The sequence below is a fragment of the Tursiops truncatus genome, chromosome 21 (assembly GCF_011762595.2).
Source record: "Tursiops truncatus isolate mTurTru1 chromosome 21, mTurTru1.mat.Y, whole genome shotgun sequence".
NCBI lineage: Eukaryota > Metazoa > Chordata > Mammalia > Artiodactyla > Delphinidae > Tursiops > Tursiops truncatus.
The window spans coordinates 19922735-19943830 of record NC_047054.1 but is presented as its reverse complement, the minus strand read 5'-3'; the positions used below and the strand labels follow the sequence as shown (position 1 = coordinate 19943830).

The 21096-nt window shown below is 35.3% G+C and overlaps 1 long non-coding RNA gene across 1 annotated transcript in view; it reads right to left on the bottom strand.

Annotated features, from left to right (window-relative positions):
* LOC141277470 (uncharacterized) overlaps window positions 1-21096 on the bottom strand; it is an 82936-nt gene that overhangs the window by 34728 nt on the left and 27112 nt on the right. Inside the window, exon 2 of the long non-coding RNA XR_012328910.1 lies at window positions 17780-17867. This is a non-coding gene — a long non-coding RNA (uncharacterized lncRNA). The remainder of the gene's footprint in view (window positions 1-17779; window positions 17868-21096) is intronic.

Sequence of the window (21096 nt, the reverse complement as noted above, 5' to 3'; positions counted from 1 at the left end):
GTTCTAGATACTGTGACATGAGAGAAGGTGAGTTCCGAAAAGTCTGAGTTGTTAACATGCTTTAATTCCTTGGGAAGGGGTAAAGGAGGATGGAATATTAAACATACATCAGACTGATGTGTTTGTGAGCGTTTAGAAAACAAAGCAGCAGGCATATGACCTCAGGATGGAAGATTCAAAACAAGCCATGCCAAGATCATTACATGAAGGGAATGTATAGGAGCAGATATTACCGATTTCAGGCAAATACAAGGCAAAATATCTAAAGATAATATTGTGGAAAGGCTGCAAGTGAATTCAAAGCTGATTAAATACTTTAACCAATGAATGTAGATTAAGGGATTGATAGTAATTTTAAGGTAGTTTTAAGACACTTTGGGAACGTTTCCTCATTAGGAGGAGGGTGTTGTCCAAAGTCCAATAAATACTTGGAAACAGAAGAACTGCTCTGGTTTATTTTTTCCCTTGTTCCTATACTCAATTTTCTATTCCCACTTCCCTTTATTTTTCTGATGTATGCATTATCTGACTTGGAATTTCTCCAAAATAACACATAAAAATAGAGACATAACCCAAAGTGAATCTCAAGCGAAAAAAGCTAATGTAGTTGATAGACCTAGACCATTATAAGTAAGGGCCCCTGATGGCTTATCTCCCTCTATTCCATGACTGGGCAATTGGGATTGTTCTTCAGTAGTCTGGGTTTGGCTGCGATGTCATCTAAGGGCCCTAATGCTGAAGTAAATAATCTACTGTGTACACACGGAGCCCTAAATTTTATTTAGCTTCCTACCACCAGATGTTTTCCGATAATTAGTCTCATAACCTTACATTTGTGAACAGTGTGCCCTATTAACCACATTTCCAAAGACCAACACAAAATTGGCCAACACAAAATTGCATGTTCCATAAGTCAATTACATATGAAACTCAAATACACCTGCAGTTCTGAGGTCCCACAAATGGAGCCTCATTAAAAACAAAGCTTGGCTCAGTGCATAAACTGTAGACTTGTTAATTCCAGGCAAGTCATATAGCTATAACGCTAATGAAATATCTAAAATATGAAGGCAGAAACCACTCTTTTGCTATTTTGTTTATTCTACTTTTATCCTTTAATGAGCTCTCTAATATATCATTTTAAAAATTTCATTACAACTTCTTAATATTAAAATTGAAACACTGAGCTATAGTCATAACATATTTTGAATAACTTTATGTAATCATAGAATGAATAAAATGATTATCCATCTCGTCAGTGCTTTCCTCAGTATTACAAAGTTAGAAACACTTAACAAGTTCTTGCATTATATTTGTTGAAAAAATCTATATAATCTCCTTTTATCATTATATAAGGAGATGGACTGGCGTGGGAGTGCTAAGATGGAGGAGTCTGCCACTTTTACACCATTAATATTAGTAGAATTACCATATTTCATCTTATCCTTTCTCATGCCTAAATATTCAACACTAGATTTATTTCTCTGACAACTAAGGGCATTATTACCAAAGACTATATTTTGAAATATATATTTTGCCTGGAAGGGGAGAAAGTTCAAAGACATTTTCTTGTCAATCAAAGCACTGTTATCCACTGACAATTCTAGTTGATGAACTACCCATGGTTCTGAGAAGTGGAGGCTGACACCTTGCAGGGCTGGCCTTAGAACCATAACACAGAGCACTGTTAAGTGGAGCTGGCCTAGCAGAATTGTAATGATTGACCCCAGACTAAGGCACTGAGTGCCTGGAAGAGAAGGAGGACGGAGGCCAGCACAGGAGGGACATGACTAGCGAAACCATTCATTTCAGAAAATGGTCTAGGTTCTCCAGGAAGAAACATTCTTGGTAATTATTACTTTATTATGTTTTAAAATATAATACTTAGAAATAAAAAATTATGTTTTATACAACATACATATATGTTATAAAGTATCAATAAATAAAAAGCCATGAAAATAGACAGCTAGTGGGAAGCAGCTGCATAGCACAGGGAGATCAGCTTGGTGCTTTGTGACCACCTAGAGGGGTGGGATAGGGAGGGTGGGAGGGAGACGCAACAGGGAGTAGACATGGGGATATATGCATATGTATAGCTGATTTACTTTGTCATACAGCAGAAACTAACACACCATTGTAAAGCAATTATACTCCAATAAAGATGTTAAAAAAAGCGCCATGATTTCACCATAAAAAAAAAAACAACAGAAAGATTCTTGGTATGCCTTGATTCTGCACTTCTAAATATACAAATACTTGAGAATTAAACTAAATACTTGAGACAATGCATTTTTCTCTTTTTAAGGTAATAACAAGCAGTAACTTCAAAAGGTAGCATAATGATTCAGGTTGTTAACACATGATATAAAATACTGTGATATAATGTTTCAAAACATGTACATTATTGTCTTTTCTTCAGGCATTATCATTCTCTTTATACCTGAGTTACACCAATTTAGGGTCCTAATTTATAAGAATGCCATCTTTTTCCTAATATCACAGGCATCTATTTTCCCAAACTGATTAATTAATATTAAACTAATTGGTAGTTTAATTAATATCAATGAATGAATTAATAATGAACTAAAAAATCAATGTATTTAATCATTTAAAATGTATGTGTAATATTAATCCTAAGTGTTGTGTTGATTCACTCTTCCAAGATTTGCACAACCCATTTTACATAAAGTATTCATCCTTATTAAGTTGTCCCAGACTATTACAGCATTTTCTAAGTTAAAAAAAAAATGAGTCAATGACAAATAACATAAATTTGGTACGTGAGAATAATCTGTAACCTTCTACTTTTTGTATGTCCTACACCACATCTGCAGTCAATTAAGTGATCCCCAGGTGTTCACAGTAACTGCTTTAATGCAAGATTACATGCCACTTTAGGGGTCTTTAAATATTTATTATAAAACCCTCATCTACATTTTCTCCAGTCATTTAGAGAAAAAACATGCTGATGTTTAGTATCGACAAAAATAAGCTGATTGCACTTGTTGAATTATTTTGTAGATTAGCTTTCATTAAAAAAAAACTTTTTTATAAGCCAAAATTTGATGAAAGAATGAAAACATAATATGCTGATTAGTTATGCTTATTTGCAGTCTTCATTTTAAATGAAAAATATGTACTTATAATTTGGGGCTAAGATGTCAATAATCAAATTAGATGTCATTTTTGTCAGGAGTGTGGAATATGGGGAATTTAATGGACCAGAGGATTTATCAGCCAATTTCTTTCTTTAAAGGCAAAAAAATAATTTTTCACTTTTAGACTTGGAACAGCAAAGAACCATGGAGACAATCTCATAAAATATTCCTTTTATAGATAAGGAAAATAAAACCCAGAGGCTTGGTCAAGTGTACAGAATTATTTACAGGTACATTTAATAAAATTTACAATTACTAACATATACATAATGTGTACTATGCTCCAGGAAGTGTTCCTAGCAATTCACATATATTTACTTATTTAATTCTCACATCTGCTGTATAAGATGAGTGCTTGTATTATCCCCATGGAAGCTTGGAGAGGATGCCCTGAGTGACTTGCATAAGGTCACAGAGTTGGAAGTGATACATCTAGGATTTAGCTGGCTCCTGAATCTATGTTATTAACTATAAAAATATAATTTCTTCCTAAAACTAGTTTCTGAGGAAATTATGATTTCTAGGTGAACATACCCTTCTACAACATTTTGATATATTACATAATTCATATGATTTCTTCATAATAGTATTAGGAAAAATTGATATATTCCTATATTTTAACGATTATTTTCATTGAACTTATGCTCTGATTTTTTTGGTTTCTAAAACATCTCTTAGTAACTAGTCACAATAAAAATGCCTTTCTAGCAAGCATGTTTTGTGTCTGATATGGTGAAATCTTTGGATATATAGATTAACTTAAGTCTGTGGAACATTAAAAACGTGCTCAGTGGTTTCAACAATCTAATACACACTAAGTGTATATAAAATTCTTACTAGTAACAGTTCCCTTAAAATTATGTGATTGTACTCACTGCTTGCATTACTGAGTTTTTATTTTGCTGTGATAGGTGGCTAGCAAAGATTTTTGGAAAAGCTTCAAGACAAATTAGTTTGTAGCATATTGCATGAAATAAAATGCTCATGTGTCAATGAAGCCTGCTGTGTGTGATAGTAGACTTAGAAATGTTTCTTTAAAGTTGTACTGGCTTTACTTCCCAGAACTCTCCTTGTACCAGTTCTGTGGGGAGGCCTGTGTGCTGTGCTGTGTGTGTGTGTGTGTGTGTGTGTGTGTGTGTGTGTGTGTGTGTGTGTGTGTGTGTCTTGGATGTTGGGGGATGTACTGAGGTGGGCAGAGGCATCAACACAGTTAAGAGACTTAGGGTTTTCAGTTTTTACTAAAGGATGTCAATTTTATCATCGGTTCACTTTATTTCTGAAATGAAAAGAGCCAGCAAAAATCACTAACTATTTGGGCTCTCAACCCATTTGACCAATAATAAGCCTGGATGAAAGTATATGTCAATTAAGGAATATTTAAAAGACACACATATGATTTCTTGCAGATAAATCTAGATTCTCATCGTTGAATTAAGTTGAACCAGTAAACATGTTTTATTTCTTGCCCCCTACAATGATTTTATCTAACTGCATTTTGCTGTTGTGTTCTCAGCCTTCTTTAAAGCACTCTGCCAGAGTATTAGCAGACCCAATGCTTCTTTTGATATAGAGTTGCTAAAAATAGTCTATAATATGTCATCTCGCTTTCTTTCTGTTAAACTATTGTAACTTTTGTTCAGTGTATGTGAGGAAAAATACCGGGTTTCCCATAAGATGTTTAGATGTCTTCTCCTTAAATACAGTGGGATCATGTCATTAGTCACATTTCCCTTTACACCTTTACTACTGGAAAGCTCAATGCAGTTTAATCAATCTCTTGATAGGATACAAATAGCTTTCCTATGGATAAACAATGTACTAATTTTAACGTAATTTTGTATGTTAGTCCATTTTTACTTATCTCCTTATAAACTTAATGTATCTCAAAAGTGATTGTTTCATCCTATAGACTGTATTATTCATGTATATTGACCCAAAATGGTAAGAAAACAAATAAAAATATATTTGCCTTACAGAATCCTAATGTGAGGATTGTTTACCAAGCTCATCTTCTCTAAACAAGAATAAAACAAATTTGATTTTTAAGTGTGTAGCTGATCGACAGCCCCTGGAAAAGGCAAAGGACTGGTACTGACACCTCTCTTCGGGCACATAGGCTGCTTATATGTCCCACTCCCTGTCCGGCTCCCTCATAAATCCCCTTAAGGTGATGAAGGAAAGCGCCTCAGACTTCAGAAGAAACCACAGTTGACCCTGCTGCAGAAGCTGTCCATAACTGTTTTCATCATTATATGGTATTTAATCCTCAAAATTTGAAATATGAAAAGAAAATTAGCACTAAATGTAAATACTTTAATTTCTTGCAAATAACATTCTTTCTTATTACATTAAAACAACCATGACTTTGGGCACTGAAGAAGTACGGAAGAAAGAAAAAATGAGGAGTTATTGATTGTAATTAAGGTTTTTATATAATTTGGTATGTCACTGATTTTTGATAAATGTAACTGGAATTAAGAATATCAAAGACGATAATAGCTAGCAGTTCCTAGGAGTTAATTGATTCTCCTATATGTGTTGATCACTCAAAAAGGAAAATTATGATGACATATGAGATTCCATTTGAAGCATATGGTTGTGATTTTAAACACATTTTAAAAGTAAAATTTTAGAACAATGACATTACAATTATTTAATACACAATTAGTCTTAATGTTTTACTGGGATAATGATAGACACGGCATCGTGGAACTTATCATGTTTATGACACAGGACCACATAACAGCCATGCCAGGTTGCTCAAACATCATTGTTTGTGACTGAAATTTAAATGAGGGAGGCTACCAAATAAAAAGAATTAAAAACAAAAACTAGTTCTACACATTACTATCATTCCTTGTTCAACTTTTCAATTATTCTTCCTTTTACTTTTATCCTCCAGGTATAGACTGATGACAGAAGGCATAAGAGAAGGAAAAAAAATCTTATTACTTTTCAGCCATTGCTTTTTCAAAGATAAATAATGCTTTGTAATGGAATGTAAGAAAAAGTAACGTATAATTTTCATACCTTAATCAAATTGACTAAGAGTTACTGAAAACCTTAATTGTTTTGCTGAAATCAACATTTATATTGTTTAAACTACTTATGAAAGTAGTTTAAATATTTTCTATTATTGATCAATGTAATATTATTGTTAAATAAAAGATAAGTCATTATCTGAATCATGCCGTGGGAAAGGTTATTACATTTTTAGCAAATCCAATTCCTACAGCATTAATTATCACTATTATCAGTATTATGAACAATGTCTATATCAAAACTGCATGACAGGGCTTCCCTGGTGGCGCAGTGGTTGAGAGTCCGCCTGCCGATGCAGGGGACGCGGGTTCGTGCCCCGGTCCGGGAAGATCCCACATGCCGCAGAGCGGCTGGGCCCGTGGGCCATGGCCGCTGAGGCTGCGCGTCCGGAGCCTGTGCTCCGCAACGGGAGAGGCCACAACAGTGAGAGGCCCGCGTACCGCAAAAAAAAAAAAAAAAAACTACATGACAATATTTCATCTGCACTTCCCTAAGGAAATGATTTTTATTCTATATATCACATTGTAGCAGTTTCCTAAGAGACTATAATAAGCTTCACAATAATGGTGCATATTTTATCTAAGTTATTTGATGGAAATGTCCTGAAAAATATAAAATATAGTACTATCAACACATATGAACATATAACACTTAATATCACACACTGTTTTTGTCACTTATATAAAAAAGGAATGTCCTGCTAGCATAGCAATTACAGATTGAAAAATAGAAAATTTGACCTGGAGAAGGATTCTGAGAATTAAGTTCTTGTTGGTTTCCAAGGAGTCTGAACTCCTGGGATTCTGTACTTTCTTAAACTACTTCCCCCAAACAATCCGATACCTCTCTTTCAGCTTTATTCTAAGAAGAGAAATTTGTAAGAAGAAATCTGGAGTTCATTCATCTTCTCCTACCTTATGAAGGTCATAAGAAATTAGAGTCTTGGAGGAGCTCCAAGATGGCGGAAGAATAAGACTTGGAGATCAACTTCCTTTCCACAAATACATCAGAAATACATCTACATGTGGAACAACTCCTACAGAACACCCACTAGAACGCTGGCAGAAGACCTCAGACCTCCCCAAAGGCAAGAAACTCCCCACGTACCTGGGTAGGGCAAAAGAAAAAAGAAAAAACAGAGACAAAAGAATAGGGACGGGACCGCACCAGTGGGAGGGAGCTGTGAAGGAGGAAAGGTATCCACACACTAGAAGCCCCTTCGCGGGCGGAGACTGCGGGTGGTGGAGGGGGAAGCTTCGGAGCCACGGAGGAGAGCACAGCCACAGGGGTGCGGAGGGCAAAGCGGAGAGACTCCCGCACAGAGGATCGGTGCCGACCGGCACTCACCAGCCCGAGGGGCTTGTCTGCTCACCCGCCGGGGTGGGCGGGGCTGGGAGCTGAGGCTCGGACTTCAGAGGCCGGACCCCAGGGAGAGGACTGGGGTTGGCGGCGTGAACCCAGCCTGCGGGGTTAGTGCACCACGGATAGCTGGGAGGGAGTCCGGGGAAAAGTCTGGAGCTGCTGAAGAGGCAAGAGACTTTTTCTTGCCTCTTTGTTTCCTGGTGTGTGAGGAGAGGGGATTCAGAGCGCCGCTTAAAGAAGCTCCAGAGACGGGCGTGAGCCGCGGCTATCAGCGCGGACCCCAGAGACGGGAATAAGACCCTAAGGCCGCTGCTGCTGCCACCAAGCAGCCTGTGTGCGAGCACAGGTCACTATCCACGCCTCCCCTCACGAGAGCCTGTGCAGCCCGCCACTGCCAGGGTCCTGCAATCCAGGGAAACTTCCCCGGGAGACCACACGGCGCGTCACAGGCTGGTGCAAAGTCACGTCGGCCTCTGCCCCGCAGGATCACCCCACATCTGTACCCCTCCCTCCCCCAGGCCTGAGTGAGCCAGACCCCCCGAATCAGCTGCTCCTTTAACCCTGTCCTGTCTGAGCGAAGAACAGATGCCCTCAGGCGACCTACACGCAGAGGCGGGGCCAAATCCAAAGCTGAACCCCGGAGAGCTGTGCGAACAAAGAAGAGAAAGGGAAATCTCTCCCAGCAGCCTCAGGAGCAGCGGATTAAATCTCCACAATCAACTAGATGTACCCTGCATCTGTGGAATACCTGAATAGACAACGAATCATCCCACATTGAGGAGGTGGACTTTGGGAGCAAAGATATATATATATATTTTTTTTTCCTCCCTTTTTCTCTTTTTGTGAATGTGTATGTGTATGCTTCTGTGTGTGATTTTGTCTTTACAGCTTTACTTTTACCATTTGACCTAGGGTTCTGTCTGTCCGTTATTTATTTATTTTTTTTTACTTTTTAAAAATGTTTTCTTAATAATTATTTTTTATTTCAATAACTATTTTATTTTGTTTTATTTTATTTTATCTCCTTTCTTTCTTTCCTTCTTTCCTCCCTCCCTCCCTCTCTCTCTCTCTTTCTTTTTTTCTTTCTTTCTTTTTTTCTATCTTTCGTATATTTTCTCCCTTTTATTCTGAGCTGTGTGGGTGACAGGCTCTTAGTACTCCCGCCAGGCTTCAGGGCTGTGCCTCTGAGGTGGGAGAGCCAAGTTCAGGACATTGGTCCACAACAGACCTACCAGTTCCACATAACATCAAACGGCGAAAATTTCCCAGAGATCTCCATCTCTATACCAAGACCCAGCTCCACTCAACGACCAACAAGCTACAGTGCTGGCCACCCTATGTCAAACAGCTAGCAAGACAGGAACACAACACCACCCATTAGCACAGAGCCTGCCTAAAATCATAATAAGGCCACAGATACCCCAAAACACACCACCAGATGTGGACCTGCCCACCAGAAAGACAAGATCCAGCTTCATCCACCAGAACACCAGTCCCCTCCACCAAGAAGCCTACACAGCCCACTGAACCAACCTTAGCCACTGGGGGCAGACACCAAAAACAACAGGAACTACAAACCTGCAGCCTGCGAAAAGGAGACCCCAAACACAGTAAGTTAAGCAAAATGAGAAGACAGAGAAACACACAGCAGATGAAGGAACAAAGTAAAAACCCACCAGACCTAACAAATGAAGAGGAAATAGGCAGTCTACCTGAAAAGGAATTCAGAATAATTATAGTAGAGATGATACAAAATCTTGGAAATAGAATGGAGAAAATACAAGAAATGTTTACAAAGGACCTAGAAGAACGACAGAGCAAACAAACAGTGATGAACAACACAATAAATGAATTTAAAAATTATCTAGAAGGGATCAATAGTGGAATAACTGAGGCAGAAGAACGGATAAGTGACCTGGAAGATAAAATAGTGGAAATAAGTACTGCAGAGCAGAATAAAGAAAAAAGAATGAAAACAATTGAAGACAGATTCAGAGACCTCTGGGACAACATTAAACACACCAACATTCGAATTATAGGGGTCCCAGAAGAAGAAGAGAAAAAGAAAGGAACTGAGAAAATATTTGAAGAGATTATAGTTGAAAACTCCCCTAATATGGGAAAGGAAATAGTTAATCAAGTCCAGGAAGCACAGAGAGTCCCATAAAGGATAAATCCAAGGAGAAACATGCCAAGACACATACTAATCAAACTATCAAAAATTAAATACAATGAAAAAATATTAAAAGCAGCAAAGGAAAAACAAAAAATAACACACAAGTGAATCCCCGTAAGGTTAACAGATGATCTTTCAGAAGAAACTCTGCAAGACAGAAGGGAGTGGCAGGACATATTTAAAGTGATGAAGGAGAAAAACCTACAACCAAGATTATGCTACCCAGCAAGGATCTCATTCAGAATTGATGGAGAAATTAAAAACTTTACAGACAAGCAAAAGCTAAGAGAATTCAGCACCACCAAAGCAGCTTTACAACAAATGCTAAAGGAACTTCTCTAGGGAGGAAACACAAGAGAAGGAAAAGACCTACAATAACAAACACAAAACAATTAAGAAAATGGTAATAGGAACATACATATTGATAATTACCTTAAATGTCAATGGATTAAAGGCTCCAACCAAAAGACGTAGACTGGCTGAATGTATACAAAAACAAGACCCATTTATATGCTGTCTACAAGAGACCCACTTCAGACCTATGGAAAAAGATGGAAAAAGATATCCCATGCAAATGGAAATCAAAAGAAAGCTGGAGTAGCAATTGTCATATCAGACAAAATAGACTTTAAAACAAAGACTATTACAACAGACAAAGAAGAACACTACATAATGATCAAGGGATCAATCCAAGAAGAAGATATAACAATTGTAAATATTTATACACCCAACATAGGAGCACATCAATGCATAAGGCAAATACTAACAGCCATAAAAGGGGAAATTGACAGTACCACAATCATAGTAGGGGACTTTAACACCCCACTTTCACCAATGGAAAGATAATGAAAATGAAAATAAATAAGGAAACACAAGCTTTAAATGACACATTAAATATGATGGACTTAATTGATATTTATAGGACATTCCATTCAAAAACAACAGAATACTCATTCTTCTCAAGTGCTCATGGAACATTCTCCAGGATAGATCATATCTTGGGTCACAAATCAAGCCTTGGTAAATTTAAGAAAACTGAAGTCATATCAAGTATCTTTTCCGATCACAACACTATAAGACTAGATATTAATTACAGGAAAAAATCTGTAAAAAATACAAACACATGGAGGCTAAACAATACACTACTTAATAACCAAGAGATCACTGAAGAAATCAAAGAGGAAATCAAAAAATACCTAGAAACAAATGACAATGAAAACACGATGACCCAAAACTTTTGGTATGCAGCAAAAGCAGTTCTAAGAGGGAAGTTTATAGCTATACAAGCCTACCTTAAGAAACAAGAAACATCTCAAATAAAAAACGTAACCTTACACCTAAAGCAATTAGAGAAAGAAGAAGAAAAAAACCCCCAAAGTTAGCGTAAGGAAAGAAATCATAAAGATCAGATCAGAAATAAATGAAAAAGAAATGAAGGAAACGATAGCAAAGATCAATAAAACTAAAAGCTGGTTCTTTGAGAAGATAAAATTGATAAAGCATTACCCAGACTCATCAAGAAAAAAAGGGAGAAGACTCAGATCAATAGAATTAGAAAGGAAAAAGGAGAAGTAACAACAGACACCGCAGAAATATAAAGGATCATGAGAGATTACTACAAGCAACTATATGCCAATAAAATGGACAAGGTGGAAGAAAGGGACAAATTTTTAGAAATGCACAACCTTCCCAGACTGAACCAGGGAGAAACAGAAAATATGAACAGACTAATCACAAGCACTGAAATTGAAACTGTGATTAAAAATCTTCCAACAAACAAAAGCCCAGGACCAGATGGATTCACAGGCAAATTCTTTCAAACATTTAGAAAAGAGCTAACACCCATCCCTCTCAAGCTCTTCCAAAATATAGCAGAGGGAGGAACACTCCCAAACTCATTCTACGTGGCCACCATCACCCTGATACCAAAACCAGAAAGAAACCACAAAGAAAGAAAACTACAGGCGAACATTGCTGATGCACATAGATGCAAAAATCCTCAACAAAATACTAGCAAACAGAATCCAATAGCACATTAAAAGGATCATACACCATGATCAAGTGGGGTTTATCCCAAGAATGCAAAGATTCTTCAATTTACGCAAATCAATCAATGTGATACACCATATTAACAAATTGAAGAATAAAAACCATATGATGAACTCAATAGATGAAAAAGCTTTCGTCAAAATTCAACACCCATTTATGATAAAAACCCTCCAGAAAGTAGGCATAGAGGGAACTTACCTCAACATAATAAAGGCCATATATGACAAACCCACAGCCAACATCATCCTCAATGGTGAAAAACTGAAACCATTTCCACTAAGATCAGGAACAAGACAAGGTTGCCCACTCTCAACACTATTATTCAACATAGTTTTGGAAGTTTTAGCCACAGCAATCAGAGAAGAAAAAGAAATAAAAGGAATCCAAATGGGAAAAGAAGAAGTAAAGCTGTCACTGTTTGCAGATGACATGATACTATACATAGAGAATCCAAAAGATGCTACCAGAAAACTACTAGAGCTAATCAGTGAATTTGGTAAAGTAGCAGGATACAAAATTAATGCACAGAAACCTCTTGCATCCTTGTACACTAATGATGAAAAATCTGAAAGTGAAATTAAGGACACACTCACATTTACCACTGCAACAAAAAGAATAAAATACCTAGGAATAAACCTACCTAAGGAGACAAAATACCTGTATGCAGAAAATTATAAGACACTGATGAAAGAAATTAAAGATGATACAAATAGATGGAGAGATATACCATGTTTTTGGATTGGAAGAATCAAAATCGTGAAAATGACTCTACTACCCAAAGCAATCTACAGATTCAATGCAATCCCTATCAAACTACCACTGGCATTTTTCACAGAACTAGATCAAAAAATTTCACAATATGTATGGAAACACAAAAGACCCTGAATAGCTAAAGCAATCTTGAGAAAGAAAAATGGAGCTGGCGGAATCAGGTTCCCTGACTTCAGACTATACTACAAAGCTACAGTAATCAAGATAGTATGGTACTGGCACAAAAACAGAAATGTAGATCAATGGAACAGGATAGAAAGCCCAGAGATAAATGCACGCACATATGGTCACCTAATCTTTGATAAAGGAGGCAAGAATATACAGTGGAGAAAAGACAGCCTCTTCAATACGTGGTGCTGGGAAAACTGTACAGGTACATGTAAAAGTATGTAATTAGAACACTCCTTCACACCATACACAAAAATAAACTCAAAATGGATTCAAGACCTAAATGTAAGGCCAGACACCATAAAACTCTTAGAGGAAAACATAGGTAGAACACTCTATGACATAAATCACAGCAAGATCCATTTTGACCCACCTCCTAGAGAAATGGAAATAAAAACAAAAATAAACAGATGGGACCTAATGAAATTTATAAGCTTTTGCACAGCAAAGGAAATCATAAACAAGATGATAACACAACCCTGAGAATGGGAGAAAATATTTGCAAATGAAGCAACTGACAAAGGATTAATCTCCAAAATATACAAGTAGCTCATGAGGCTCAATATCAAAAAAACAAACAACCCAATCCAAAATTGGGCAGAAGACCTAAACAGACATTTCTCCAAAGACGAAATAGATTGCCAACAAACACTTGAAAGTGTGCTCAACATCATTAATCATTAGAGAAATGCAAATCAAAACTACAATGAGATATCATCTCACAGCGGTCAGAATGGCCATCATCAAAAAATCTACAAAAAATGAATGCTGGAGAGGGTGTGGAGAAAAGGGAACCCTCTTGCACTGTTGGTGGGAATGTAAATTGATACAGCCACTATGGAGAACAGTATGGAGGTTCCTTAAAAAACTAAAAATAGGGCTTTCCTGGTGGGGTAGTGGTCGAGAGTCCACCTGCTGATGCAGGGGACACGGGTTCGTGCCCTGGTCTGGGAAGATCCCACATGCTGCGGAGTGGCTGGGCCCATGAGCCATGGCCACTGAGCCTGCACATCCAGAGCCTGTACTCCACAACGGGAGAGGCCACAACAGTGAGAGGCCCGCGTACCTCAAAAAAAACAACAACAACTAAAAATAGAACTACCATATGACCCAGCAATACCACTACTGGGCATATTCCCTGAGAAAACCATAATTCAAAAAGAGTCATGTACCAAAATGTTCACTGCAGGTCTATGTACAATAGCCAGGACATGGAAGCAACCTAAGTGTCCATCAAATGAATGGATAAAGAAGGTGTGGCACATATACAGAATGGAATATTACTCAGCCATAAAAAGAAACAAAATTGAGTTATTTGTGGTGAGGTGGAAGGACCTAGAGTCTGTCATAGAGAGTGAAGCCTGGAACTTTAAGCATACAACAATATTTGTCATTTTTTAAATTTACCCAAATTCTAAAAATGTTTAGTTTACAATGAAAAAATGTGGAAAAATATTCAAAGTAAGTCAGAAAGAGAAAGACATACCGTATGGTAACACATATATATGGAATCTGAGGGAAAAAAATAGAAAGTTCATGAAGAACCTAGGGCTAAGACAGGAACAAAGACACAGATGTAGTAGAGAATGGACTTGAGGATATGGGAAGGGGGAAGGGTAAGCTGGGACAAAGTGAGAGAGTGGCATGGACATATATACACTACCAAATGTAAAATAGATAGCTAGTGGGAAGCAGCCACATAGCACAGGGAGATGAGCTAGGTTCTTTGTGACCACCTAGAGGGGTGGGATAGGGAGGGTGGGAGGGAGACGCCAAGAGGGAGGAGATATGGGGATATAGGTATATGTATAACTGATTCACTTTGTTATAAAGTAGAAACTAACAGACCATTTTAAAGCAATTATGTTCCAATAAAGATGTTAAAATATATATAAATAAAAAAAACAAATGAGAGTCAAAAAGAAATTACAGTCTTAAATTTCATAGGGAGATTCTGATATATCAGAAATTTACATAAAGCCTGGCACTTTAAGCATACAACAATATTTGTCATTTTTAAAATTTACCCAAATTCTAAAAATGTTTCGTTTTAGTTTTGATTATGTCTTGAGCTGGCATATATATAAAATATTTTATTTGCCTTATTGGATTATAAATAATCTGGTTTCATATTCTTAGAGTGAGTTTGGATTAGAATTAACACACCGGTCTGCCTAGGCCATGGACTACACGTATCCCTGAGAACTGGATCAGTAGGAAGGTAGACTTGTAAACAAAACTAGAAGGGCAGAGTACAAGGGCAGTGGATATTTGCTTGGTTGAACAATCTTATATGTATTTTTGAGAAAAATGTTACAAGTAGCTACTGATAAGGGAAATTTTCTTTTCCCATTTACAATGAAAATAAAATGTGGAAAAATATTCAAAGTCTGTCACATTGGTAGAATTGACTATACTTTCCTAATCATGATTGATAGATTTAGGGTAGAGATTAGAATTTTTTTACCTAGACAGTGAAGAATAACTGAATTTATTTTCCATAAATATTAGTCTATTTTGCAGTAACATATTTTTTAAAATATTGCCAAGTAATGTCATGCCTAAACTATAATCAAGACCATGCCCCTAAACAAAAACTGAAAGAATGAAAAAAAGGAAATAGGAAAAGAGGCTTAAAACAGTTACTTTATGTCAATATAATTAAAAATGAATCCTGACTGAATACATTGCTTGAATCCATCCATTTATCTCTTCAAATTCTACCTAAAGATAATTTTATCATGACATGATTAAAACATTATCCACACATCAGGCACACTTTCTGTGATGCGTTTTGTAGTATATCTTTGTAACAGTATTACATTCCAGCATGTATTCCTCAACTACTAACCCAGAGACACATTGGATAGAAAAGCATCATGAAATTTTTCACATGATAGCAATGTATTTGTAACTTAAGTGATACCAAAAATTACAATCACCATCATCCAAATAATAACCAATTCGAGATTTAATTGCCTAAGATTTGCAGACAATGAAATTGCCCCAATTCTTATGTATGATTCTAAATAAATGTCCGTATCTCTATTTTAGAGATGAGAAAAGTGAGTCTCCAAGAGATAATTATTGTTTTGGAGTCCCATATGGTTTGACTCCAAAAATGAATACATTATGCCTGACCTACTCCCCTTTATCTACTTCTTCCTTTGTTCTCTGTATGTTTATTGAAACATACAAAGCAGTGAAAAGATGGAGGTCACCAACAGTACATTCAGAGGACCAGGATATTAAACAGTTTTCAGCTTAAGCCTCACTGGAATGAATATGTTTCTATCCACAGAAATAAGATGCTGCATCATTAAATAGACTTGCTTCATTTAAAACTAAGCTTAATCTTTCTCCCTAACCTATCACCCTTTCTGTTCCTCTTCATTCTTCTCTCTTTCTTTTTGTGTAATTGGAAAATATTGATTCTACGTTAAAATCAACTTGGAACAGTGGTTGAAAACACAATCACAATACTATTATTCTTTATTTACTGCAGGAAAGCAGGTAGCAAAATGTAAATGGCATTTGATTATCCTTCATAAAATCAAACAGCCTCTTTGCTCTATAGGTAGTACAGTAGTTATGTAGTGATTGCATGTGACAGTGGACATTGGTATATGGTCTTTGCGTGTTTAATTTACAGGTTGGCATTTCCACTATGGACTTTTTTTAATTTTTTTTAACCAAGAAAAGGATGCAGAATAAAGTTCTATCTAGCTAAAGAGTTCTCAACATTAAAAAAAATTATGATATGGAAAATCTGCCCAGTTTAGGCCTGTTTCTGCAGTTCCAACATAGCAATAGTAAATTGGCATGGACATTTAAATTAAGCACCTGGTGCTTCTGAATCAGTTCTGTGTCCACAGACATATTTCTTTTCTCTAATTTTAATCCATTTGTCTATAGCCCCCCCTTGTAATTGATATCATGTCACAAAATACTATCAAATGTAGCAATTGATAGATATCTACTGACCAACTTTTATAATGTAAATAAAATGCAAAATAAAATTTAATAATTATAATAAAATGCAATCATATTTTTTCAAAATACACATATGCCACAATGTAAGTTTCACTTTGGCTTCATTAAAGTGAGTAACATCAAAAAGTGTTTCATATACCTAGAAATAAGTGGACAGAAGCAAGTTCATGTTTATAAATCTCACATTTCATATGTCATACTCTTTTGTAATTTAATTAGAAATACTGGAAACATACATTTGCATTACATGATGATTAATTTCTCAAGATAAGGATAACTCAGCCCTCAAAATTGCAATTTACTCTTTATAATATACTATCATACATATACAATATCAGTAAGTATTAGGTAATTTTCCCACAGAAAAATACAGTATTTTTAAAATATTTTAGCAATTACACACAAATCAAGTCTTTGTATCATTTTACATAATTACAACTGACTTTTAGTTTCCCTTTTTTCTTATAAAAATTCAGTCAAATAATACTGCCACTAACGAATCTCTAAATTAATTTTTGACAATATGAGAAAACATTACTAATATTTTATCATAAACTTATATTTACAACTTCTAAACCCTATAAACCTTAAGATATATATAATTTCAACATCAAATTTATAAGTAATTGATCAATGTTAAGATTTTTTATATTCAATTACTGTATTATTTTTTCTAATTTTATAAGCAGATAATAATTAGTAAATTATTTGTTTAGAACACAGGATACATAGATGTTACATCTCATGTTTGTTTTAGCCTATTTACTATAATTTAACATATACTAGGGAGATATTGTTAGGAAAGTGCTACATTTCATAATTCAAAAGTAATAACAGCAAAATATATGTAATTCAGTATCACAATAACACAATGACAAGAGTAACAATGACCATAACTAGCCTATGACAAATCAAATCATGTGCAAGCTAATTGGGCTGGAATGGGATGCCTAAATATATATTAGAGAAATAATATACTTCTGCTTTTCCCAATTTAAACAACCACAGAGTTTTAAATGGAGTAAGATGGTATGAGCAATCTTTACCCCAAAGCACTCACCTACTGTCAGCTGTCCAGTTAACTGCCCCATGTGATTTCTTGCATTCACTGTTACATTCCTGTCAGACTGTAAGACCAGTGGACTATCCTGGGAAACATGTATAAAATAAAGAAATCAAATAAAAAATAGAAATATAGTCAAGATTTGATATATAAATTTATACTGCACTTGCTTGGGTATTATTAAAATTCTATTTCTTTGTTTTCTATTAGGCAGTTATTTTAACATCCCAAACATTGGTTGAACAACATAAAAAATATGGGTGCCTCATAATAACTATTTGACATAATAGGGACGTTTCCATTTTGGTAAATAGGAATTAACTACTCGATGCAAACATTTCCAACTCTACTGATGACTGCACATCACAGCTGTAGTAACCTCTCTCCTTGCCCCCCTCCCAGTGGCATAGATACCTGCCTTTGGAGATATTTTAGACCCTATACAAATGGGGAAGTCACTTTTAAGCTGAACTTGCAACTTTCAGATCTCAGCTTAAATGTTACTTCCTTGAAAGTGCATCCCCTGATCACTGTAACTACAGACTCATTCAATCCCCAAACTCCCAATCTCCATTAATTTTGTTCAAAGCACTATCACAAGACAAATTTATTTTGCTAATGTATGTGTTTACTTGTTTTTTATTTGTTTCTGTCACAAGAGGAGATGTCCATGGGGCAGGGACTGTGGCAGTCACGTGTACACAATTTTATTCCCACTACTTAGCATACTGCTGAAGGAAAGCATTTACTAAGTGTTTATTGAATGGACAAATAAATTGTCATAATAAAATTGATATTACTTTATGTACCTAGATCACGGAGAAATGCTTTGTAAATCATGGGATGATTTAAGAAAGGAGGTATATAGAATAAAAGAGTATAACATTTTAGTACAAATAACCTTGGTTAGATGTTTACTTTTATCATTGATTTAGCACTTAAGAATAAAATATTTTACTGAAGACAATATCACTGCCTTAGGAACCTATGTATTAGGTATTGCCACTACCTGTCTCAAACAAGTAACTTACAACTGGCTACATTCTCCTTTTTATTATCTAAAACAAGCATGGTGATCATTTACAAATTGTCCATTCATTCATTCAACATAAGTATTCTGAGAATAATGAATATATTGAGTGCTCACTCTGTACGACATACAGGCTTGGAACATTTCAGGGATCAAAACATAAAACAGTACCTGTCCTCATGGAGCTTGTAATCTAGATATTGAAATTCTATGAAAATCTCTCCCAATACCATCCTCAACATGTAGGTGCTTTGTCACTTCTATGCCAATGTAAATACACAAGTGCTTTCATACATGAGCCATATAAAAACTCTTTCGAGAAAAGAATTTGAAATTTGTGATTTGGATATACATAATAAAGATTTTATAGATTTTTTCCCCTAAAGCTGTTTTGTCCCTTCTGACTATATGCAAAGCACTGAGCAAAGATACACACGCATACACACACACACACATACACAAACAAATGTTCCTTTAAAAGTGGGGTTTGCTAGTATGTCTAAACTAAGGCTTAATATTTTAAAGTAATTTTCTGCATTTTTAAGAATAGATTTATTCTCTGAAATGAGACACAGCTGTACAAAACCACGCTAATTTCATTCTGTCTCATCGCAACTCATTTATTTTTGCAACAAATCAAAAGTATTACACCTGCAGTTAAAAAAAAATCTAGTCCTTTTTGCATTGGTATTTCTAGGCTGCAGACGTTCATTTTTGAAAATATATCAAATATATTTCATTAATTCCCTCATTCCTTTCAAAGGGCATATTCAAATTCTGTTTACAATATGGATTGTGGAGTAAGGACTATTTGCAAATAATTACAGTATACCCAGTAAGGATACTGCACAAAGAGAATGGCTAATTAAAGCACAAAAATATTTTATTTTAAATTGGCAAAATTAAATACATGTTGCCCCTATATTTAAAGAAGGAGCTTTGAATTAAATAAAATTAATTTGAATGTTAAGAAAGAGCAGAAGCCTATAAAGCACCTCATGGTTCAAAACATTGTAAATATATGTTGGTTGAATTTTCATTCATATATTTCAATATTTTCATGATATAACATATATGACTTGTTTAGATTTTAAAAAATTGATGACACTACATGCTCATATTTGAATTACTAAACATAAGTTTCTGTGAACTGTAGCATAAAAAAGCATAACCATTAGAATGTACACTATAAGAACTATGTAAGTATATTAAAATAAGTATTACTTTATTAAATATTTTAAGATGAGAGAAAAGTCCATTTTAAAGAGGCAATAAGTATTTAATTTGATTTACTAGAGAAAGAGCTCTGGGTTAGAATTGAGAGTTTCATCATCACGTCTCTTTGTTTACAACATATCAACTTCTTTCTCTTACTCTAACCAGAGAGATCCTATTGAGGTTCTATCCCTGGCATTCTTTCCTTTTCATTACATGATTCCACCAAATTTCCCCTCTGAATTAAATTTTTGTATCTAGATTAAAATTCTACTATGGTAAAAACAGCAATCATTTTACTGACTAAAGCTACAAACATATAGCTATCAGAGGTCACAGACAATTCTTCACACTGTATTCAGGTGACATCAGTATGTTTTACTGATTTATTAAAATGTGATCAGGTGAACTGAGTCAAAATCGAGTAACTGTTGTTGGTAAACAAAATGCAATGCATGTAAGAGCATTGTTTTCACTGACGAATCACACTGTCCTTTCTGCATTATACTGATATATCACCCCGATGACATTTTTTGGGATTAGAACCATGGCTTATACATTTTAGGTCCACAGCATGACCTTTTACACAATATACACTCATATATTAATTATAACATGATTAATTAAAATATACATATGTGATAAAAAAATATATGATAAGACTAAGAGCAACTCTTTCAATCAATCCTAAACAATTTATAAATCTTATCGCAAACACATTCTTAGGTGAAAATCAGTACCAAGAAATTACTTCTTACCAAAAAACTGACATTTAAGAAGGTTTCATATCTTCTTTCTTGTGTTCATTTCTCCAAAGGTCTCCATATAAGAAAATAACTTCCACTAATAAATCATTGGTTTTCACTCTTTTTAAAAAATATTCCCTCTTCATGTTTCTTTATATTATAATTCTGTGCTCCAAAACTTTGAAAGCTAGGGTCTAGTTTCAGATATTAAAATAAACATATCAATACTCCTTATGGTTTATTCTTGCTGAGAACATGAAGGGGAGAAAAGTTATCTGGTAGTATTAACTCTCAAATAGAAATAAGATATGTAAGTCTATAAG